At 41.0% G+C, this 21,877-nt stretch overlaps 1 protein-coding gene across 1 annotated transcript in view; it reads left to right on the top strand.

The window, feature by feature from the left end:
• The window catches only part of LOC144584981 (uncharacterized), a 464,602-nt gene that overhangs the window by 212,833 nt on the left and 229,892 nt on the right, over positions 1 to 21,877 (top strand).

The raw sequence follows: 21,877 nt of genomic DNA, 5'->3' as shown, positions 1-21,877 counted from the left end.
AAGGTCATGTTGATCCTGATTCAGTAGCCAGAAAACAATTAGATCATCTTGCCTTTATCTGGAGCCAAGGCCTTGCATGAAGACAAAACATTGATAACACACCTGCTTGTTAGCATTACTCATTAGCGCGCGGATGTAATCCATCACTATGAAGCTTACTAGCTGTAGTATTGTTTACTCTGTACTATAAAATAAACCTCTCACTTGGGTGAGAGAGGGCTTTTGGTTCATGACACTTGTCTCCGTGTCTTGATTGCTGGATCCTGGGCTAGGATCCCTCATCAGTTGGTGACCCCGACGTGATCATCCAGCTCCCATCAGCTGAGCCGACAGTCTTCTGATGTAGGTTCAGCTCCCATCACCCTGCTTCCCTCGACTGGAATAGTCTTCGTGCACCCAGCCCACGGGCTCCCCGGGTAAGTATGGGTTGCTTATCTACTAAAGAGCAGCATCAGAATGCTGAAGAGTTAATTGTGAGGCAAAATGACGGATGGCAAGTATCAGGCAAAGAATTAATGGAACAGGAGCAACACGCTCGAGAGCTAAGTAGGCTCGTTCAGCAGAATTGCAAGAGACAAGTGTCAGATAAAGAAATATTGGAATTGTTAAGTGAGATAGATCAGAGTTGTGCTTGGTATCCTCTGCATGGAAGTTTGAAGTTAGAAGTTTGGCAAAGGATAGGGAAAGAATTGCAGTCAGAGCCAAGAGCAAGTATTACATGTTTGTTAACTTGGAAAGTTATTTATGAGGCACTCTCTGTATTTCATGGAAACTACAATTTGCTTTTAAAAGGAGCAGAGGAAAAACTTTCATCTCCGCAGTTTGTGTTAGCCCCCCCCGCTGCTTCTACAGCGCTGCCTCCACCGGCCCCCCTTGCTGCTGCTTCTTCAGCAGTGCCTTCACCAAATTTAGATCCTTTACCGTCTGCTCCTGTAGAGGAAAAAACTGAAACTTTAAGTGAGAGTTCTCGAGAGGGTTGTATAGTATCTGGCATACGAGAGACCCCAGTGAGTCAACGTAACATTCTTCTTGCTCCAGAAGGTGAAAGTAATTTGTTTAAACAACTCCCTCAAATTCTTCTTCCCCTCCCTTCGGCCTCCCTGCTAATTGTGGAACCGCCTGGGATGCCTCGCAGTCCTCCTGTGTTGGACCCTGCCTGTGTGATTTTAGCTCAGAGAGATGAGGCAGCTGTTTCTGCTTGCTGTGACTTGCTCCCATCTCAAGGGGTCTGTGAACTGCAACTCAGTCTTACAGACAAAGGGACAGAGGCTCTTCCCAAATGTTCATCTGTCCAACAGCCAGTCCCTAGTGACTGGAGCAGGGGTCTCCTGCCACAAGAGGAAGGACTCATTTGCCCTAAGCAAAGGAAAATTAATCTTGCATCAGCCACTGATGGTCTTCAAAGACCAGAGATAGCCAAAACAGGGAAAAAAGCTGACTGCTTGCCTCCTTTCTGGGCAGGTCGGGACGCATCAGCCACATTGCTGATGAGGTCACATTACAGCAGAGAGAAATGGGATTCAGGGCAGCCCCCAGGGGATTTGCGAGAGTTATTTCAGGTCATGTTTGCAAGGGAAGCTTGCTGTGTGTCTTCTGTGCAGGTAGTTTGCTACGTCTCCGAGTGAGTTGATCTCATGGTTGCTAAATGCAGTTTGCTGTATCTCCAAGTAAATGATTGCTTGTGTCAGGAACTGTTTATGTTCTTTTCTGTGGAATGCTGTCGTTAAGCGCTTTCTTCTGTCTTATCAGCTGGTCAGATATTAAAGGGTAATAGGTTTAAAGGGTAGTAAGTATTGAATTTCAGAGAAACAATTCTTAGTTTAAAGCTCAGAAAATCCGAAAGCTTTGTCCCCATTTCTTACAGTAATAAGAGGCAAAATAAATTCAACAGATGTAAAAGTTTTTTTGAGATTACTGTCAAAGAGTCATTATTGCATAGGGTTAAATTTGCTCTGAGTCTATGGCTGTTCAAGTCTGTATACTGTAGGACTGTGTTATGGTCACAGCTCCATGATGACACCTAAGCATTTTTACAGGTAATTTCTTATTATGAGGCCAGTCATTCATCAACAGGTAATTTAATTAGTGACCCAGCAGTAAAAATACTGGGACATGTATGGAAGCTAGTATTGACTTCATATTTATTATGACATGAAAGCATTGTTCCTCTCCAGCTATTTGTACAATTTCTATCATACCTTGCATTGCTTAGTAGTTTCCTAAATATCTCAGCATGATGGGTCTAATCCCATCCACGGATACAGTGCAGCTTGCTAGGACATAAAGTCTGCATTGTTTTCCCTGCTCTGTGAAGTAGAAAACTCTAGGTCATAGCCTGGCGGAAAGCCCAGACTTCTTATCAGCGATTCTGGGCGTTTTGCAAGAGAATGCTATTCATCTCGGACAGTCTAAGAGAGAATCATTTGTTAACACTTAACTCCTGTAAATATGCTTGTGCAACCTCAGAGGGAATAAACAGACTGAGCATAAAAATTTTGCATCTTTAACACATCTATTGCATGTCAGTTTTAGCATTGTATACACATGATCTATCAACAACTGCATCTGCAAGCTGTGGATGGTTTGCCAATCTTAGCTATACCACGGCTGTCAATTACAGTTCTCTTCTTCATCCCTAACTAGAAGGATAGGATCACAATTAGTGAAAGATGCACTTATCATACACTCCTTTGAACTTGTACTCCCGCGTTAAAGCAGTTACAGATTTGTGTTGCCAAAGCTTGTTCCAGATAGTGCCGTAATCAACTTTTGCTAATTTTTTGTTGTTGTCTGCAGGTAATGTTGAATTCTCCAAAGGACAAGCGCCTGCTTCTCTGTGTTTTCTGTCAATTAACCATTTGTTTTCTTCCCAGCATCTTGTATTCTCTTCACAGACAGTTCATCTTCTCGAGGTTTTGTTACGTGACAGCTTTTGAATTTTTTTCTATGACTTTAATTGTTACTTGCTTTAAGACATGTGATCCAACACTGTATTTGAATATCTTGTGTGCTCAATAAGGAATCACCCTGAAGCATAGGATTTCTTTTTAAGTCTACAGGGCAAGAAATTGTGGAAAGCGCACATTTAACATTTAATTCTCCAAATATTTCTATGCAACAGTTCTGTGTACCTTAACATTTTCTGCCTTTTTCCTTGTAGCAGTCTGCTGTGTTCATGCACTCCTAGCAATGGAAACAAGGTGATGCTTATGACTCACTGATTGCGCAGAGATGGATTTTGCAATGGTTCTGCTGATGGTAAAACATAGAGCTTATTAGCTAATTCTGGTTATGTATCTTTCCATATTTAGGTCCTATAGGGGTATATAAGCTAAGCCCAGTAGATAGGTTGAAGAAATGCTGTAGTGTTTATACATAGCTGTTCCCAAACCACACTCACGTTTTTGTGTTTAAAGCTATACTATATGTGACAATGTTTGAATACCTCCCTAATTAGAACATTCCACATTGGGAGAGATCTATCTAAATTTTCTTTTCATGCCAGCTAACTGTACAATTACAAGATCAGGTTTTATCTGTGTTCACATGTTTCTGAAAGATCCAAGTTTACAAGACTGCAAACAACAACTCAAAGAGCAAAGTTGGCTGCTGCTATCTTAGTCTTTCTTAATTCACTAGACAAGAATTCAGTCTCATTGTAAATAGTTTTTAATATTGCTAATCAAGTTGAACTTACGTATCTATCCCAATCCACATGGTTTAGAGCCAAATCACTTATGGCCCATGGATACTTTTGGTATTAAGTCAGCCTTAGCACAATTAAAAGAAAAGGGGGATTATCCCTGGACTATCCCTAGGCCTGGGTCTCAAGGATGGGTCTCATGAATAAAGAATCCATGGTCTCATGTATAAAGAATACACTCTTGCATCAATTCTCTTCACTTCCTTCTAAGAATCATTTCAATAATAATTGTTCATACTCAAAGTTTTAAAGGTCTCCTTATCTATATACTGTATCATCATTCTTTATTACAGTTAAAGACCTACAAAGTCCAATAAAGGCTCCCACGTTCGTTTAACGTTCATCAATACTTTGTCCTTTATCTTTTTATTAAATCCTTTGTTTCTTTTTCTTCCAAACTAACCACTTGTGTTCATAGACACTCTAGGTGTCCAACCCTTAGTTCGCTATCGGAAGCCTCCAGGTCCAGGTTGGCTGATTACGTGACGGTTGACACTCCAGACGGTCCTTTGAGGGTGCCAGCTCAGTGCGACCACATCATGTTGTGGCCTTGACATCTGACCACTCCAATCCCAGACTTCAGCTCACGCCAGAACAGTCCCAGGATGACACCAAGGGAACAGAGATGGCAACAGCAGGAGCCTCAGCCGCCACCTATGACATGGGGGACTCTTAAGAACTTATCAGCACAGGCCGCAGGACTTTTAGAATCCATTCAGGCAGAACCATCACCTGAGAATTACATGGCGGCCGTTGTCACTGCATTGAATTTTAATTACTATGTAACCATTTTTAATATGTATTATTTGTATCTTTCTGCTTACACTGTATACACTGCTTTTGTACAATCGCTTGCAATAAGTACTTGTCTTGTACCAATTTGTAAAGCCCCTGGTAACATTGGTACTGACTCAGGCTTAAGTAAATTCATGAATGAGTCACAGATACAATATTCCTCTCTACCGAATTGGGGACCTACTCAACAACAGCTGCCTGCAGAAGCATTTCAGGTACTTACACCTCATGTTGCTAACACAGTCAATAACACATGTGCCCGCATAATAAACTGTACCCACTCAAAGGTTTTGGGGGGTTCTGAACCCTGGCAATCCCCAATGGAATTGTACCAGAAACATCACTCATATTACAATATAACTTTATACTCAAAAGCTGAATATTCTGCTCTTATTTTAAGTTTTGTAGGCTTACCAGCTATGGTAAAAGTAAATGCTCGCAACACTGCACGACTTGCCTGCTTATTAGCAAAAACCATTAACACTACTTCAATTGCTATCAGTTTATTGGCAACTGAACAGCAAGAACTACGACAAGCCATTTTGGACAATAGCATTTGGGCTGTGAAGCCATAAAAGAAATGTGTCGCTTTAATCTAACAGACAACAGTAATAGAATTCAACAGCAGATCAACACTCTAAAAAGTTATGCAGCCTCTATCAAAGAGCAAATCGGTCCAGCATGGTGGGATGCTCTCTGGAGCTGGTTACCTGTGGGCTGGATTCGAAAGGTAGTGCAATGGCTAATCATGTCTGGGTTCATTTTAATTGCCTTTTGCTGCTTCTTGCAATGCCTGCCAAATTTACTCAATCTTTTCATGTCTTCATGCTCCAAAACAAAACCATTATCACCTCGACAGGTTTATTATCAACGGCTAAAGAAAAGGGGGAGATGTGACCTCGTCTAAGATCGCTGGCAAACCACGTCTGGAAAGGTCATGTTGATCCTGATTCAGTAGCCAGAAAACAATTAGATCATCTTGCCTTTATCTGGAGCCAAGGCCTTGCATGAAGACAAAACATTGATAACACACCTGCTTGTTAGCATTACTCATTAGCGCGCGGATGTAATCCATCACTATGAAGCTTACTAGCTGTAGTATTGTTTACTCTGTACTATAAAATAAACCTCTCACATGGGTGAGAGAGGGCTTTTGGTTCATGACACTTGTCTCCGTGTCTTGATTGCTGGATCCTGGGCTAGGATCCCTCATCACTGAAAGAATAAAGTTTATGCAAAGCAAGGCATATATGTACACATTTCCATCCCATCCAGTTAGACAAGAAACTGGACTCCTCCTAGAACAAACAAACATAACAAACTTACTAACTAATGAAATTGGGGAAAGGCAAGCTTCCCCTCTAACTTAAGCAAAAATCTACATCTTAAAATAATACTGTAAATCCCATTGTCCATAGTTCAATCAAAAACATACCAATCTTCTGGAAAATCCAAAATCCATCAGTCCATTAGGTAAAGTCCTCTTTTAAAATCCAATAAAAGGAAAAAGGTCCCTTCTGTGTCTTTCAGCCGTCTTCCATCTTAACTCTCCCTTCTCTCTGCTGGAACTTCTCCTGCCTTCTTCTTCACAGCTAACAACCAATCAGGGGTAAGGAAAAAAGTAACTTGTCCCGCCCCATCTTCTCATGAAACTCCAGATGTTATTATTACAAGCTCCTGGAATGTTATGTCTTTCTCTACCTGACTAGGCCTCAGTTACCTAGGCAACTAGATAACGGTCAGCCTGACCAGTTTCTGTGAAGCAAAGCTGTGAAGCAAAACTGCCTTTTGGAATTTTCCACTTTCAAGCACACAGAGACCACAATGGATTCTTTTAGGCTAACTTCATAACTACATGTCCCATCAGTATACCACTTTCTAGCTTTCATAACCAAATTCATCACATCATCCTCATCACATCATCCTCATCTTTAAAATTTTGCTTCTGAGCTTCCAACTCTGACCGCAATTCCTTCCTTTCCGATAAATGCACTGTCTTAAACAAACATTCATCTCCAGACTTATACTTCATCTGCAATTTTCTCTCATGCGTCATGGCTACTAAATCTGCATCTTCATAACAGTTAAATTGGATGAGTCTGCTTCATTTGCAAACGCTGTCCCTTCGCTGAAAGGAATGTGAGATGGCAGGCTTGCCCTCTCGTCCCCTGCCTCCTTCAGCTCCTGCAGCATTCAGCATCTGCTTAACCCTTCACTGATCTTTTTCTATAGGAATCCCTTTTAACTTTATTGAGTCATTGTTAATCAGTTCTTTTTGGTCAGGGATTTGAGACGCAATGGGTTTAAGTGAAACTTGCCCCAAAGTAACATCTTTCTGGCAAAATTCTCATTTTGGAAATTCTGTCAGCAACATCTCCTCTGCTAAATTTCTCTCTTCAGCCCTCTGTTGATTGTTAAACTGGCAACATTCAGTAGGAAAGTAACTCCACACAGAGGCCACTGTTTTTAATGTACTCAGTTCCTCTATTGGATCACTAATTGCTGGGTTCTGAGCTCCCCTGCAGTCAGCTGGACATAATTTCTGCGGTTCCCTGGGCATCTGAGAGTTTTTAGGGCCCTGGGGAAAAGAATCCTCCCCTCTATCTTCTGTTAGGATTTCTTCCCGACTAGTACACCCACGGTTTCTCACCTTTCAGCTGGAGTAAGTGTCTTCCGGACGTAGATCCACTTGCTCTCTGCAGGTGTCCAACTCGGCTTTCCTTGGTTTAGCTCCACAATCTGGAATGTTGTCCAGCATGGGAAAAAGTTCTCTTCATGCAGCGCCATTTCCTCTGGCTCCATGCTGTACAGGAAAAAAGCCTTTCAGCACATGTGTGAAAGAGTTATCAGGTTTAGCTGAAATTCCTTGCATATTTGGAATGTCTCTGGGACTGTCTTGTGCACCTTTCACAGACATCCCTGTTTTATCAAAAGTCCACTGACATTGATTATTCTCAGAGGCTTCTGTCATTAATGAATGACATCCTGAAAGTTGTGACATCTCTTCCTCATCTTCCTCAAAGTAAAAATCATCCATAAATGTTTTCTCCCAGTCTTGCTCTGATTCTGGAGAAGACTCCTCTCTGTCATAACGAGATAAAAATTTGTCTTCCTAGAATCTTTCCTCTCTCTCTAGCTCCCTCATTAATCTCTTGGCCTGTCACTTTGTACAAAAAGTTGTTAGCCCAAAGGAAAAAAATCTTTCCCTACACCTTTGCTACTCTTTGAGAGCAAAGCAGGTAGGTTAAGATACTTGGTCACTCTAGTGACACTTGGAGAACCTGAATTTAGCAGAAACAAGAACAATGCAAAAAGAAAAAGGAACACAGAAATAGCTTTGTGTGAACCTTCCTCAATTTGATGAGTTTACCTTAGCCATTTCTCATCTGGAATCTGTCACTCTGTTCTGCAAACCTTGAAAACATCAAACTGAACTCTTAATTTGGCTATTGACAGTTTACAGCCATCCCCATGAGGTCTCTTTTTCAAAGAGCACACTCCAGGTTTTACTTAACAACCAAAACAAAAAAGCAGTGCTTTCTTTAAAAGCTTACTGCTTACAGTGTCTGTCGACAGAATACAGGAGCTCCTAAGTGTTTTATCCACTTCACTTTGTCTCTAGGCAATCCTAAACTGACAAGCACGAGGCATGTGAGTCACTTTCCTTAGTGTCCATGTTCCCTGCTATTTCGTAAGCCTAGGATCAAACAGCAAGACACATAGTCTCTGTTAAGCTGCTGAACCAGAAAAGGAAAAAGTATCAGAAAAGAAAAAAGTAGCAAAGCACATGGAATACCTTCCTGCCTCGTTACTAAAACAAAACAGTACTGTACGTATAATGCCAACAATGTCAGTACAAGGAGCTAACAGCACGTAGATTCATCCCACCGCTGCCACCATGTCATGACCCAGTTTCCTGTGTAGGAGAACTGGGTTGAGTCCTGAATGACCTCAGCCAGGGTATACAACAAACTTTTTACAAGTCTGCCCTAAAAAGGTACTTGCTGACCCTTTAAAAAGTTCATTAGGAAGTTACACATGAGCTTTGTAGTCCTAAGATCTACTTGGCTCAATAAGGCAGGACTCAGTAGCTTAATGTGGCCTTGCTTTCCCCTCAGGGTATAGCTATGACAGCTTCATTTCTCAAGAAACCAAAAGATTTTAAAATTATTGTTGTTAATGAAAAAAATATAGATTTACAGAATAAAGTCAGTTTGATGCAAAAGCATAGCAAATAGCACACAGTAAATGTTCCTTTTTCAATCTTCTTGGAACCTCCCTTCTCATTCATCTCTCACGCTGTCATCCAATCACGGCATAAGGTTATAGAAGAAATCCCTCCTTCTGTTCTCGTGAGAAACAGGTGTTGTTTTTCTCAGTCCATTGCCTTCTACACCACAAAAAAGTCTGCTCTTCTCTTGTATTGGCTTGCCCTGGCCTAAAGTAAAAATATTCCCACAGCCCTCTGGAAATACATTACCAAAATAAAAATATTTCATACACAGAACCAATATGGAATCCATTTTACATGGTTCACAACTATATATCCCATCATCAGTACATGATTTAAACCACATAATCTGATCCATGACAGATATATCAGGAGCTCTGAATAAAGCTCTTTCCACATTCCATGCATTTCTATGGTTTCTCCCTAGTGTGAGTTCTTTGATGTAATCTGAGGTCACCACTGCGACTAAAGCTCTTTCCACATTCCATGCATTTATGTGGTTTCTCCCCAGTGTGCGTCCTTTCATGTACTCTAAGCTGACCACTGTGACTAAAGCTCTTTCCACATTCCATGCATTTATGTGGTTTCTCCCCGGTGTGGGTCCTTTGATGTAACCTAAGCTGACCACTGCAACTAAAGCTCTTTCCACATTCCATGCATGTATGTGGTTTCTCCCCAGTGTGAATCCTTTGATGTGACCTAAGATGACCACTGCAACTAAAGCTCTTTCCACATTCCATGCATTTATGTGGTTTCTCCCCGGTGTGAGTCCTTTGATGTGACCTACGATGACCACTGCAACTAAAGCTCTTTCCACATTCCATGCATTTATGTGGTTTCTCCCCAGTGTGGGTGCTTCCATGTGACCAAAGATGACCATTATCACTGAAGCTTTTTCCACATTCCATGCATTTGTACAGTTTCTTCCCTATGTGAGTTCTTCGATGTGAATGCAGATTTCTTCTCCTGCTGAAACTCTTTTTACATTCCTTCATTTTTGTATGATTTCTCCCCAGGGCGATTCTTTAATCTGAACTGGCGGCACTGGTCTGAAGCTGTCTCCACACTTCAGGCATTTAAGCCATTTCTCCTTTAGCTCATGGGTTTTTCTAAGCTTTTCTTTCCAGCTTCACACTTGACTCTTTTCAGGGCCAGAAGAAGTGGCTCTGTATAATTCTGGCTATCGTCTTTGTTACCTGATAGAGAAAAAAGAAGATATCTTGAGAATGTAGCACAGAGCAGAATCTAACTGGAGGTCAAACCAAAGAGTTTGCTCTGTCTTTGATTCCTTTGAAAGGCATATGTCTCCTGAAGGCTTTACTGGCCACACTTGAAAAATTAGCCATATTGTGCAAACAGCATGGACTCCCCTTGCCTGAATTGATACTTCCAAAGGGACAGGGATGGGAAAATATAATTGATTCATGTTAACCACTATCCAAAATAATATTAAACATGGGCCATCAAGTCAATTCTGTCTGATGGCAACCCTTTTTTCAGGGGTTTCTAGGTAGAGAATACTCAAAAGTCATTCCCCATTCCTTGCTTCTGGGACCCTGCAGTTTCCCAAAGGCCACACAGGCTGACCTTATCCGTGGGAGACACAGCTGGGAACCTCTGGTTCTACAACCAGATATTTAAACCACTGACGTATCCAGCCAGCTTACTCAGAAATACAAGGAGAGGGTTTGATTAGAATTGAGGTTTTACTGGAAAGTTCTATGGTTTACTTGCAAATTTCCTCCACTGTACAGTACTTAATTTAAAGATATTGAAAGTCCATAAATGTATTGAAAATGGTGAACACATGAAAGGAGAAAAGGAAAGAAGAGTTGATGAACCTGTATTAATAAAAAGCCACTGTTGGTCCACATTTAGCTTGCAATCTACAACAATTCCAACATCCCTCTCGCTCGTAGTTTTGCTGAGCCAACTATCTCCCATCTTGTAACTGTGCAATTGGTGTCTTTTTCCAAGGTGCAGGATTTTGCACTTAACCTTGGCCAGGTAGGCCAAAAAGGGGGGGGGAATATTATTAAATGTAGTGGTGAGGGTTTATGGGTTAGGTTGTTGTTGTTTTTTTTAAGGAAAATTGTTAAAGTCTGAGGATTTGTTACTATTGGGTGTTGCTTTGCTGCAGTATGGGACCAAATGGAGATGTGATGCTAAAATGGAATGGTTTAAAGTCTTGATAAATAAAGATAAATGTTAAGGGATGAAGAGGAAGATAAGTTGAACCCTACCAAGGATGAGAGAAGGTATAATATTACCATATGAAATAAACTGATAAATAGAACTGACATGCAAGATGTTTGGAGATAATTGAAAGGAGATATAAAGAAGTTTACTTTTTATTCATCAGCATATAAAAGTTAGTTTAGGATAGATTATATATATTTGCATCTAGTGATTGTGATTTAGAGTTTGTAAGACAGACGTAGGGTTAATAAATGTAGCAGATCACACATTGGTGAATATGGATTTTATGGGTATATGTGATTATAAAGAAGCTGGGAGGTGGAGGTTACGTACAGGAATTTTATGTCAAAATGTTCGTATAGATCAGGTCACTGAGAAATACAGTAAATTAAAGTCTTCAACATACATAGGAAAACCGGAGAAACCAACTGCATGTAGGTCAGCCAAACCCCTGAAGCTGATTCACTGGGAAAGTTTGAGGCTGCCGTAGCCACGGGCAGGCGCCTGGGATTGTAGGGGCTGAAGTTGGTATAAAAGCAGGTCAGGTAGGAGCATTCGTTGCTGCACCTTTGCTTAAGGGCGGTCAGGCTGACAGTGGGATCATGAGTCACCAGTCATTATATGTTGTGTCCATGCTGTTATGTCGACGTTAAGCTATTTAAGTTAAATATTTAAATACAATTTTTTTCCTAATTACATTTGCCTGTCATAGGTTTTTGCATCCTGAGAGAAGCCAAAGCACGGAGTTTCTGTCAGGTCTCTCTCATTCCCTCCAGAGGGGCAACATCTACCCTTCCACAAAGGACACTGTTTGTCTCCACGTATCAAAAGTTTTCTTGACATTTTACAACGTAAACATATATTAGAGAAAACGGAGAAAGAATTGACGGAAATATGGAGGATAATTCATGAGAGAGGGTAGCAATTTGATGTACTATGAAATGTGTAACAAAGGGTTAGTATCTAAAATTTTTTTTTTCTTTAGAATGAAACCAATAAATAAAAAAATTGAAAAACTGGCAAAACATAATTAACAGATTTTGAAGTGGTGATCAATAAGGAAGGATTGTTTTTGTTTAGTAATAATTTAGTATAAATGCATTTTATATGTTTTTTTTAACTTGTTTTAACTGATGTAAGCAGCCCCGAGTAGACGTTGTCTAGAGGGGCGGGGTAAAAATCGAATAAATAAATAAAAAAAATAGATAAATAAATAAATAAATAGATAAATAAATAAATAAATAAATAAATAAATAAATAAATAAATAAATAAATAAATAAAAAGTACTAGTATTACTTTCAGAAACTAGGAGGATTAGGTTTACCAAGGAGAAGGGAACTAGCACCTCATGGGATTTGGAGACTCTCCCTCTCTTAATGCAGCCTAAATAGCATTGGCCTTTTCTGCAGCCACGTCACACTGTTGGCTCATCTTTGGCTTCTGCCAAGAGACGCAAAGCGGCTCACAACATTAAAATTCACACAGTTAAAAACACAATACGTTAGATCTTAAAAGATAAATTAAACAATGTATGATTTAAAATACAATTAAAAGATTAAAACAGGAAAAAATTAAAATTATCTGCCAAAATGGGGTTCAAGGATTCCGTTATAAGTTTTAAAAGCCTGCCTGAAGAGATGGGGTTTTAGCTCTTTCTAAAAGGGTAAATGGGAAGGGGCCGTCCTGATCACCCGAGGGAGAGCATGCTACGGCCTGAGGGCTGCCACCAAGAAGGCCCTCCTTTCCCCATGTCCCTATAAGCTGGGCTTGCACTTGCAGTGGGAGCAAGAGGAGGGTCTCCTCTGCTGATCTGAATCACCAAGAAGGTGTCTATAGGGAGAGACGGTCCTTCAGGGAGCCTGGACCCAAGCTGTAGAGGGCTTTCTAGGTAACAACCAGCGCTTTGAATTGGGCCCGGAAACGGAGCAGTAACCCGGGGCGTTCTATGCTCTTCATAGCTGGCCCCAGTCAGTAGTCCCATTGCAGAGTTTTGCACCAGCTGAAGTTTCCGCTGCCCCAACACAGAGCGTGTTGCAGTCATCCAAACAGGGTGGAACTACGGCATGAGTCACTGTAGCCAAGACCGACATCTCCCGGAATGGGCGCAGCTGGCGCACCAGCTTCATCTTTGCAAATGCACTCCTTGCCACTGCCGAGACCTGGGCATCCGAGCTTAGGGATGAATCCAGGAGGACACCCAGTGTACCACCGCGATGATGAGGGGGCTGGAACCCAAGCCTGTAATGATATGTGTTATTGAGCTTAAAGTGTGTTCTTAAGATGGGATATGTAGTAGTGAACAACTTAATATGGATTCCATTTTGATTCTCTGTATAAATGATTTCTGCAATGCTGACAGTATTTTTCTAGAAGGTTGGGGAATGTTTTTCTGTAGGCCTGAGAAGAACATTACTAGATAAGGAAGATAGACCTTGTTGTGGCGTGGTTGCAGACGGACTATGTAAATAATACCTGTTACCCATGGGAAGAGAACAGAGCTTGGAAGAGAGATGATAAAGAGGGACTGTTTACCTGGCTTTATGCTGTGATTGGATGGCAGCGTGAGAGAGGAGAGATAAGGGATGTGCCAGCAAAGCTTGAAAAAGGAACTCTTACTATGGACAGTGGCCTTTGGGTGTTTGGTCTTCGTTCTTTATTGAGGATTATTATTCTTTTTACCATGGACGTTCTTGGATTCTTTCCTATGGATTACCTTTTACCTTTTTTATGTGGATTACTTTTTGGACTATTTTGAAAATGGAATTTTTCCAGACCTGCTTGCTTGCTGAAGAAGGATTATGCAAGATGTAGGGAATTTTAGAAGAGGGGCTTTTACCTTTTTGCCTTCCCTTTAATAGTTTTTTTTTTACTTATTTTTATGGATTTTTGGTTTTTTTGATATTTTTACTGTTTTTATGGATTTATTCCTTCGTTTCTATTTTGTAACCAGCCTTGGAAATGATTCTTTTGCATGCTTATGCATAAACTGACTTTTATTCATGGAATTTTCTGTTTTCTTTAATAAAATAATATTTACAAAAATCAATTGGTCTCTTGAACAGTAAAACTGTCCTAGTATCACCTGAAGGGGAATTTATGCCACATTTGCTACTGAGTCCTGACATTTTGAGCATATTGAGTCCAAGGACTACAAAGCTCATGTGTTTGACTTTTTTAGTTTTTCTAAGGTACAGAGGTGTTCTTATTAAGGCAGACTTGTAAGCAGGACTTTGGCACAGGCCTTGACTGAGTAACCAGGACTCTACTCAGTTAATTAAAGGGTGTGCAAATTCCTAATTACTCTCTGTCCGACCGATTAAGCGTCCTCTAGGGCAGTGGTCCCTAACCTTGGGTCCCCAGATGTTCTTGGACTTCAACTCCCAGAAATCCTGGCCCGCAGAGGTGGTGGTGAAGGCTTCTGGGATTTGTAGTCCAAAGGCAGCTGGAGGCCCATGATTGGGGACCACTGCTCTAGGGGAGCTGATCATTCTAGATATGTATATTTTGATAATAAAGAAAATAATGCTTAAGATCTCATGTTTGGTCTCTTGAACAGAATAACTTGAATATTCCGCTACCTACTTTTGGCCACGTGTTTACTACCTGAAGCCCATTATTTTCCCTGAGTACTGACTCATGGTTTATTGTGTGGTTCTTACTGGTTCTTTAATGGGAATAGACTTTGGGAAAGGAATGTCAGGGGACGTCCTGGATGAGAAAAGGGCTTGTCTCATCTCAAATAGGAGTACCTGAATTCTGGAACCTCTCTATTCCGGCCTTGTCTGTTCTCTTAGGAGAAAGGCAAAGCTTACATGGTTGGCAGCAGTGTCACGATACACGCGGTGGTTTTAGTTTGGCTTAATTAGTAAGCAGCAGTGTGTTACGATACACATGCTATTTTACTTTGCTTTACAGCTGAGGATTTCTATGTGTTTGAGCTTCGGCTACAGTGTAAGAAAATCCACAAGCTGAGTTTTTCTTTGATTTATGGTAGCGTGGCTGTTGTTTTACTTAAAGCTCTGATCGCAAACACGTCAGAGTGGATTTTTTTCTTTTCAGCTAGAGGTCTTTTCGGATAAGGCTTTAGCTTTCAGGCAAATTCTGTTCAGAGACATTTCTATATATGTGTGAATTCAGTTGCATTTCCAAATACTGAGCAGAGAGAAAATTAACAACACTCCAGAGTAAGTCTGTTTTGTGTCAGGTTAATCCTGGCAGTTTTATGGCTTTCCCTGTACCAACGCTTCGGCAGCGGCAACAGGAGAGCTGAAAGGAGTTTTGGAATCCAGCCACTGAGCTGAATTTAGCCAGCATGGCTCATTGGTCTGTCGGCCGAGGTTCTGAATTTTAAGGAATTTCGCTGGTGGCATGTGATAATATGTATTTTTTGAAGCTATAGTGTGTTTCTTAGATGGATTATGTAGTCATGTAATTGTCTTTAAGGAATCCATTTTGAATCAATGTCTGTGTCTGTGCTAGAAGTTTCAAGATGCAGTTTTTCCACTAGCTCTCGGACTCTTATCTGGTTACTAAGAGACTGGAGAGAAGAACTTTCGAAGTCAAAACATTCCACCAGTATCATAAATAACACCTGGCCTTACTCATGGGAAACGAGGCAGAGACATTCGGAGGAAAGACGGAAATATTTAGCCTTGAGAAAAGAAGACGGAGGGGAGATAGGATTGCACTCTTCAGAGACTTGAAAGATTGTCATACAGGGGAGGGGCAGGATCTGTTCTTGATCATCCCAGAGTGGAGGACATGCAACGATGAACTCAAGATTTAGATTGAATATCAGGAGAAACTTCTTAAGTGTTCAATGAATTGAAGAACTTTTTGAGAAGCAGCCAAGCCAATTCCTGGAGGGTGGGCTGTCGGCGCACAGGGTCCCACCTCTCAGCTGAGCCACATGCACAGAGGCAGCCGCTCAAATTTTTTAAAATTTATTTTAAATTCATTTCCTTTGGAGAAAGACTCACTGTGCATGCGTGAGTCCCCCTCTTAGCGGAAGGGCAGGCACATGCACACAGGCAGCCCAGCCTCCGGAAGCAGCTGCTAGCCTTCCTCACAATGGCAGCCATGGTGGGAGCAGCAAACATTAAGGAGGCCAGAGGGGTTGTGGGAACAGAGGGGGGGGGGAGCCTGTTGGGGCAGGAGGGAGGCAATGAACCAGAAAGGTCAAGAAGATCCTAAAAATTGTGTGATGCCAATCCGTTTGGGTTCTCCGGTTCAGAAACAACCCAAACCAAGGAACCAGCTCTTTTCCACACATTTCCTGGTGGTTGTTTTTTGGTTTGTGCCCATATCTCACTAGTTCCCCTCCATCTGTCACCTCGCCCTGAGTCCTCTCTAATTCTGAAGATGACCTTTTAAGGATGGCTAGAAAGATGAGGCTGGAAAAAAACCCCACCTGAGGCCACCATCTGTTAACTTGGTTTTTGATCCTCACCCTGAGCAAAGGGTTGAATCCGACGGCCGAATCGGCCCCTTTTCATTCTGCTGTTCTAGAAAACAGAGACATCCGTCAGAGGAATCCGGAATCTCCTTCAAAATCTCTGCTCGGGAGGCCAGAAGACCCTTCCTTGAGGTGACCTTCTTTCCCCAAAGCCTCCAGGAGACGGTCTTTGCCCACAGCTCTCCAGCCTGGATCCAGAGGGTCCCTCTTTCCACTGAGGAAATATTCAGCCACCCCCTCAGGGAACACCAGCAGCTCAAAACCACAAAGAGAATTCCTCTAAATAGATTCTCCCCCCCCAAAAAAAAACCCTGCAAGGATCATCTCCCGGCATCCACCCGCACTCCCAGGTAGAAGGAACTGCTCTTGTCCTTTAATTGATGGGAGCCACCTTGGGTCCTCTTGTAAGGCAGAAGGCAAGGTAAAAATGATATTAAATGAATATATTGAGCAGAACTCACCCAAAATATGATATATCTACACTTTCCGCCCTTATTGCCTTCTGCCCATAGTATGGTGGCGCTTCTGACTCAGAGAAATGAAGGTTTCACCTGCCTTAACGGTGTAGGGAGGGATCTGAACATTGATTCTTTTATTTTGCTCCCAAGAAAAGCCAAATGCTAGCTGCCCTTGGTGTCATGCAGAGTCTTTCACAATGCTTTGGTCTGGAAAGGGCCCTTCTGGGCCACTGACTTTGCAAAAGACTTCTTGGGAGAGCTCCCCCACCTCTTCAGGAAAGAAAACTAAAAGATTTACAGTCACACAATGTAGAGAAACCAAGCAGTTTCAAAAATAAACAACAATGGAGACTGGCTTGATGCCGCAACGAGACAGCAGGAGGAGGATGGAGCTCTGTCCCCTGGGCTGAATTCTGACCTTTTTGGGACACCCCAGGGTGTCAAAACCACTCCGAAGAGGTGGTGAACTGGGGGGGAAGCCTGTTGATCACGGGGGGGGGGGGGCAGGCAGCGGTCATCCCTGTTTCATCCAGGAAACTCCCCAATCAGCCAGTGGGCAGAAACAAGCAACTAGGAAGCTTGCTTGCAAGTCGTCGGCAGCCGGCAATAAGAAAAGCAACAATCAGCTATTCAACATCAGTGTTATTATCGGGTGAGATATATTTTTACAACTAATTGCTTGTGATTACCCCTGGAGAAGACAATTCCTATATACAGAAAAAAGAACCTTCTATCAATCTTGTCATTTATAGAGCAGCAGAAAATCTGGAGAGAGGGACAGTTTTTGCAAAGAAAATAATTTAAAGATTAATGGGACATTAACTACTCATTTAAATACATTCAAAATATATATTAAGAATATTATAAATCATAAGAAACTTTTCTTGTAAGCTATTATCAGTTAAGCAGCAAGTTTGGAGTTATCTTATGTTTTGGCTACCTGAAGTCTTTTGGCAGAATGCTCAGAACAGTGACCTTGAGCACTCTACTGCTGTTTAAAGCTTGGGAACCTGTTTTTTTTCCTTTTGATTTTTTCATTCCTGAGCATTGGAATTATTTGACTCTCCAGTCCAAGACAATGGACTGAAAGGAGGCTGAACTGAAGACTCAACCAAGAACAGCAGACCAGGCCCCATGGGCCCTCAATGTGTTAAGATGTGAGCATTTGTTGTTCACTGAGGGGGACAGTAAATTCTGTTTTATTTCCATTGTTTAAATTGTGCATCTATCTTGAATGTTAAAATTAGGATGTTCAAAAAAAGGGGCATACTTGTGATATACGGGTGGAGCAATAATAACTGTGTGCCATCAAATCAATTCTGGCATATGGCGACCCTTTCAGAGTTTTCTAGGTAGAGAGTATTCAGAAGTGGTTTATCATCCCCTTCTTCTAGGAACATCCTGGGACTGTGCAGCTGGTCCAAAACCACAGGCTGGGATACGCAGTAGGGAAATCTCAGTCTCTAAAATGTTACCATATTAACTTCTAAAATGGTATTCTAACCCTGTTTCTTGACAATTTAGGTATGTATTGACAACACATGTATCCCTAGCTTCCTGTATTTGATTCAGTTTGTGGGTCTTACTCAGTTAAAACAAATTTGACATTCTGAGATATCTGATGGGCTATAATATTTTATTCAATGCAGTATAGACAATCCAGCTTGTGGCTAGTCTATATTGTACACAATTTCTAAATCTTAATGTTCTCCCATTCCCTTCTAAAAAACCTTCCCAAAATGTTTTACCACAATTTTATTAGGGTTACATTTGTTTGTAAAAGCATATTGTAAATACATAAAAATAGTTTTTGGTAATATATGTGTTTTACTATCACAAGTCTACCTAATAATTATAAATTTAAACTAGCTCATTTCTCCATGTTCTCCTTTATGGTCAGATTCCTCAGAATCTAAAACTAGATTAACAAATGTCTAAGCTAGACATTGTCTCAATTTCTTTTTGTTCTGCTAAAGGGATATTTATACAGCACACAGCAGTTCAAATCAATCTACAGCCCATTATGTGATCACAGATTGCAAATACCATAGGTTCAAATGACAGTCTTGATCGTGTTAACTTCACCTGCAGATGCAACAAAGTATGACTTACTATTGGAAATAAGTTCTTAGAATAATATTCTAGTTAAAGATGCTTTGTTTTGAAGCTTTGCCCTCTTGAAGAACATTCTTCTTTAGATGAAACAGAAGTATTGTTATTCTAATTCTATGAAATCTAACACTCTAAAACATAAGACAAATCTTTATAATCCTTATTCTTTTGTTCTGATTAAGCTTTTATCATTAAAGAAAATAAGTGTGTTTAGATTAAATGCAGTGGTAGAGCGAGCCCATTTTTAAATAGCTACATAGAATTTTTGAAGGAGAAAGACTCTTCTCAGAGTCTTTAAATGAGTAGATTCACAACCAGATTGTGCAGTTCTGGATTTACAGTTCAGACTTCTCATCCATTTCAAACTGGATCCAGAGTACTTTGAATTCAAGGTGCCAAACTGTTTCATTCTTACCCAACCTTTCTCGTATATTTCTATGCAGATTCCAGGTCTCATTGCCTTCCCATGCTTATCCATGGGAACAAAAGCCTTCTCTATTCTCAGGATGTGAAATGCCTTCCTTCAGGAGACTAAACGGGGCTACCTTCTTCAACTTCTTAAAAAAGACACTTAATAATTAATTTCTTATGTGAGCTGGGTATTAATATTTTATGCATCTTTTTAATGTGTTTTAAAGGTGTTTTGAACAGTTAAATGTTTTAATACCCGGTATAATTTTTTAATTTCACATATTGCATTTTTAGAAAGTTTTTTGGGTGATTGCCTCGTTCACTCCAGAGTCAATTTTCCAATACTGTAAAGTGGCTTAATTAGGAAACCACTTCCAGATATTTGTTGATTATTGTAAAAATTATTAACAATATTTTCTTTTCCCCAACCTTCGGGTGTGTCAACCTTCCTCAATACTAACAGATCAGTACTGCTTCCCGAGAAGTCACAGGTTTTGCAGAGATAGGCTGAGCTTTTTCAAAATACAATGAAACTGAGAAAGCTGTGTCAAAGGTGACAAGCTGCAGTTCCACGGACCTAACACATTTCCAGTGTGGTATGGTGTGAGACAAACCAGGATTTCGGAGTGACAGACCAGGATTCTGAAGTGACAGACCAGGATTCTGGAGAACAGGGTTTGAATCCCCACTTGGCCATGGAAATTCACTGGGGGAGTCAAAGTGGCTAAACCACTTCTTCACAGGGATGGGGACTTGAGTTAGAGGACTTGCTGTCAAGTCAGACTGAAGTCCCAGTGGTGACTCTACTCAGATGTTTTCTTTCTTTCAATGACTCAGGTTCAATTCACAACTCAGAAGCCATTCACCCCTCCTTTTCTGGGGAAAAAGACTTGTTTTTCATAGCGACATGGTGGTGCTGCAGGTTAAACTGCAGAAGCCTTTGTGCTGCAAGGTCGGAAGACCAGCCGTCATAAGATCGACTCCACGCGACAGAGGGAGCTCCCGTTGCTTGTCCCAGCTCCTGCCAACCTAGCAGTTCGAAAGCATGTAAATGCAAGTATATAAATAGGTACCATCTCAGTAGGAAGGTCACGGCATTCCGTGTCTAGTCGCGTTGGCCATGTGACCCTGGAAACTGTCTACGGACAAACGCTGGCTCTACAGCTTGGAGATGTGGATGAGTACCGCCCCCTAGAGTCGGACACGAGTGGATTAAATGTCAAGGGGAACCTTTACCTAGACTTTGGGCTTCGACTCAGGACTTGCTATCAGAGATTGGGGCTTGGGATTTGGACCCAAAGTCATGCCAACATCCCTGTTCCTTAAATATCTTGTTTACCTTGAAAGCTCAATTAGCTCTGCTATAAATCGGTTCCGACTTGATGGCACATAATACACACATACACACACCACGTCTGTGGGAGAAGCAACTATATACCATTCCAAAGAAAATATCCAGCAACAGATACAATTCCAGCGGATAGTTATTTTAAAATACGACAATAATCTTCTCCAGCATTTGACACACCAATTTGGAGTAATGTAGACACAAGGCAAAATCTTGGACTTTACAAAAATGCAATAATTGTCTGCTTTTACAAGAGGAAAGGCAACCACTAACTGCTGCAACATCCTAAAGTAAGCAATGAATTCCTCATCTCCTGTAGTTTAAGTTGCACCTTGCAATGTTTTCTTCAAATAAGCCTTTATTGGTAAGTGATTTACTGAATGTATATACTTTGTTTAGATTTTGTAGATTCCCAGTGTGGTGTAGTAGATTGAAGGACTTTGATTCTGGCCAACAGGGTTCGGATGAATTCCTGCTCAGCCACTGAAACTCACTGGGGGAATGGAACTGGTAAAATTACTCCTTAAATATCTCACTTACCTTGAAAGCCCTATTAGGGTCACTACAAGTTGGTTCCAAATTAATGGCACGTAACTCAGTAGAGTATGTGAGTTTTTTCAAGAAATTTTGCAATTTTCTCATCATTCGCATCAAACCAATCCTGATTAACATTTTCTTAATCCAAAAATTTTAAAAGCAGTAGTGTGTCTATTCCCATGCAGAGTTTTTCATTGACCATCATTGCTTCTGCCTACCCCTGGAATTTGATCACATCCTCTATAGCTGATCTGAAGACTCTTTCGTAGTCAAAACTGTCTCCTTTTACCAATCAGGTCAGTCTGGGTATTCACAAGACAGAGCATTTTGAGAACCAGGGTGCCTATTCAGGGCAAGCACAGATGTGTTCAAATAAGAAGATATTTATTATCTTCCAGTCCAGTGTCCAGATTGAATCATTCCACATGGTTCTTTGGCTGAGAAGATGGCTATTTGCAGATCCGTGGGTCATCATACAGGATAGCCATGTATAGATTCTTCTTTGGACAAGAATCACCTTCTTGACAAGGAGCATCTTAATTGGCAAACTTACTCTCATGAAAGCTAGCAGACTGCACAAATTTTAAGTGGTTGTGTTATGTTGAAGCATTGTATTGAAGGGATCAC

Source organism: Pogona vitticeps, chromosome W (assembly GCF_051106095.1).
Source record: "Pogona vitticeps strain Pit_001003342236 chromosome W, PviZW2.1, whole genome shotgun sequence".
Taxonomy (NCBI): Eukaryota; Metazoa; Chordata; class Lepidosauria; order Squamata; family Agamidae; genus Pogona; species Pogona vitticeps.
The sequence above is the reverse complement of the archived record's forward strand: the minus strand, read 5'-3'. Positions and strand labels throughout refer to the sequence as shown.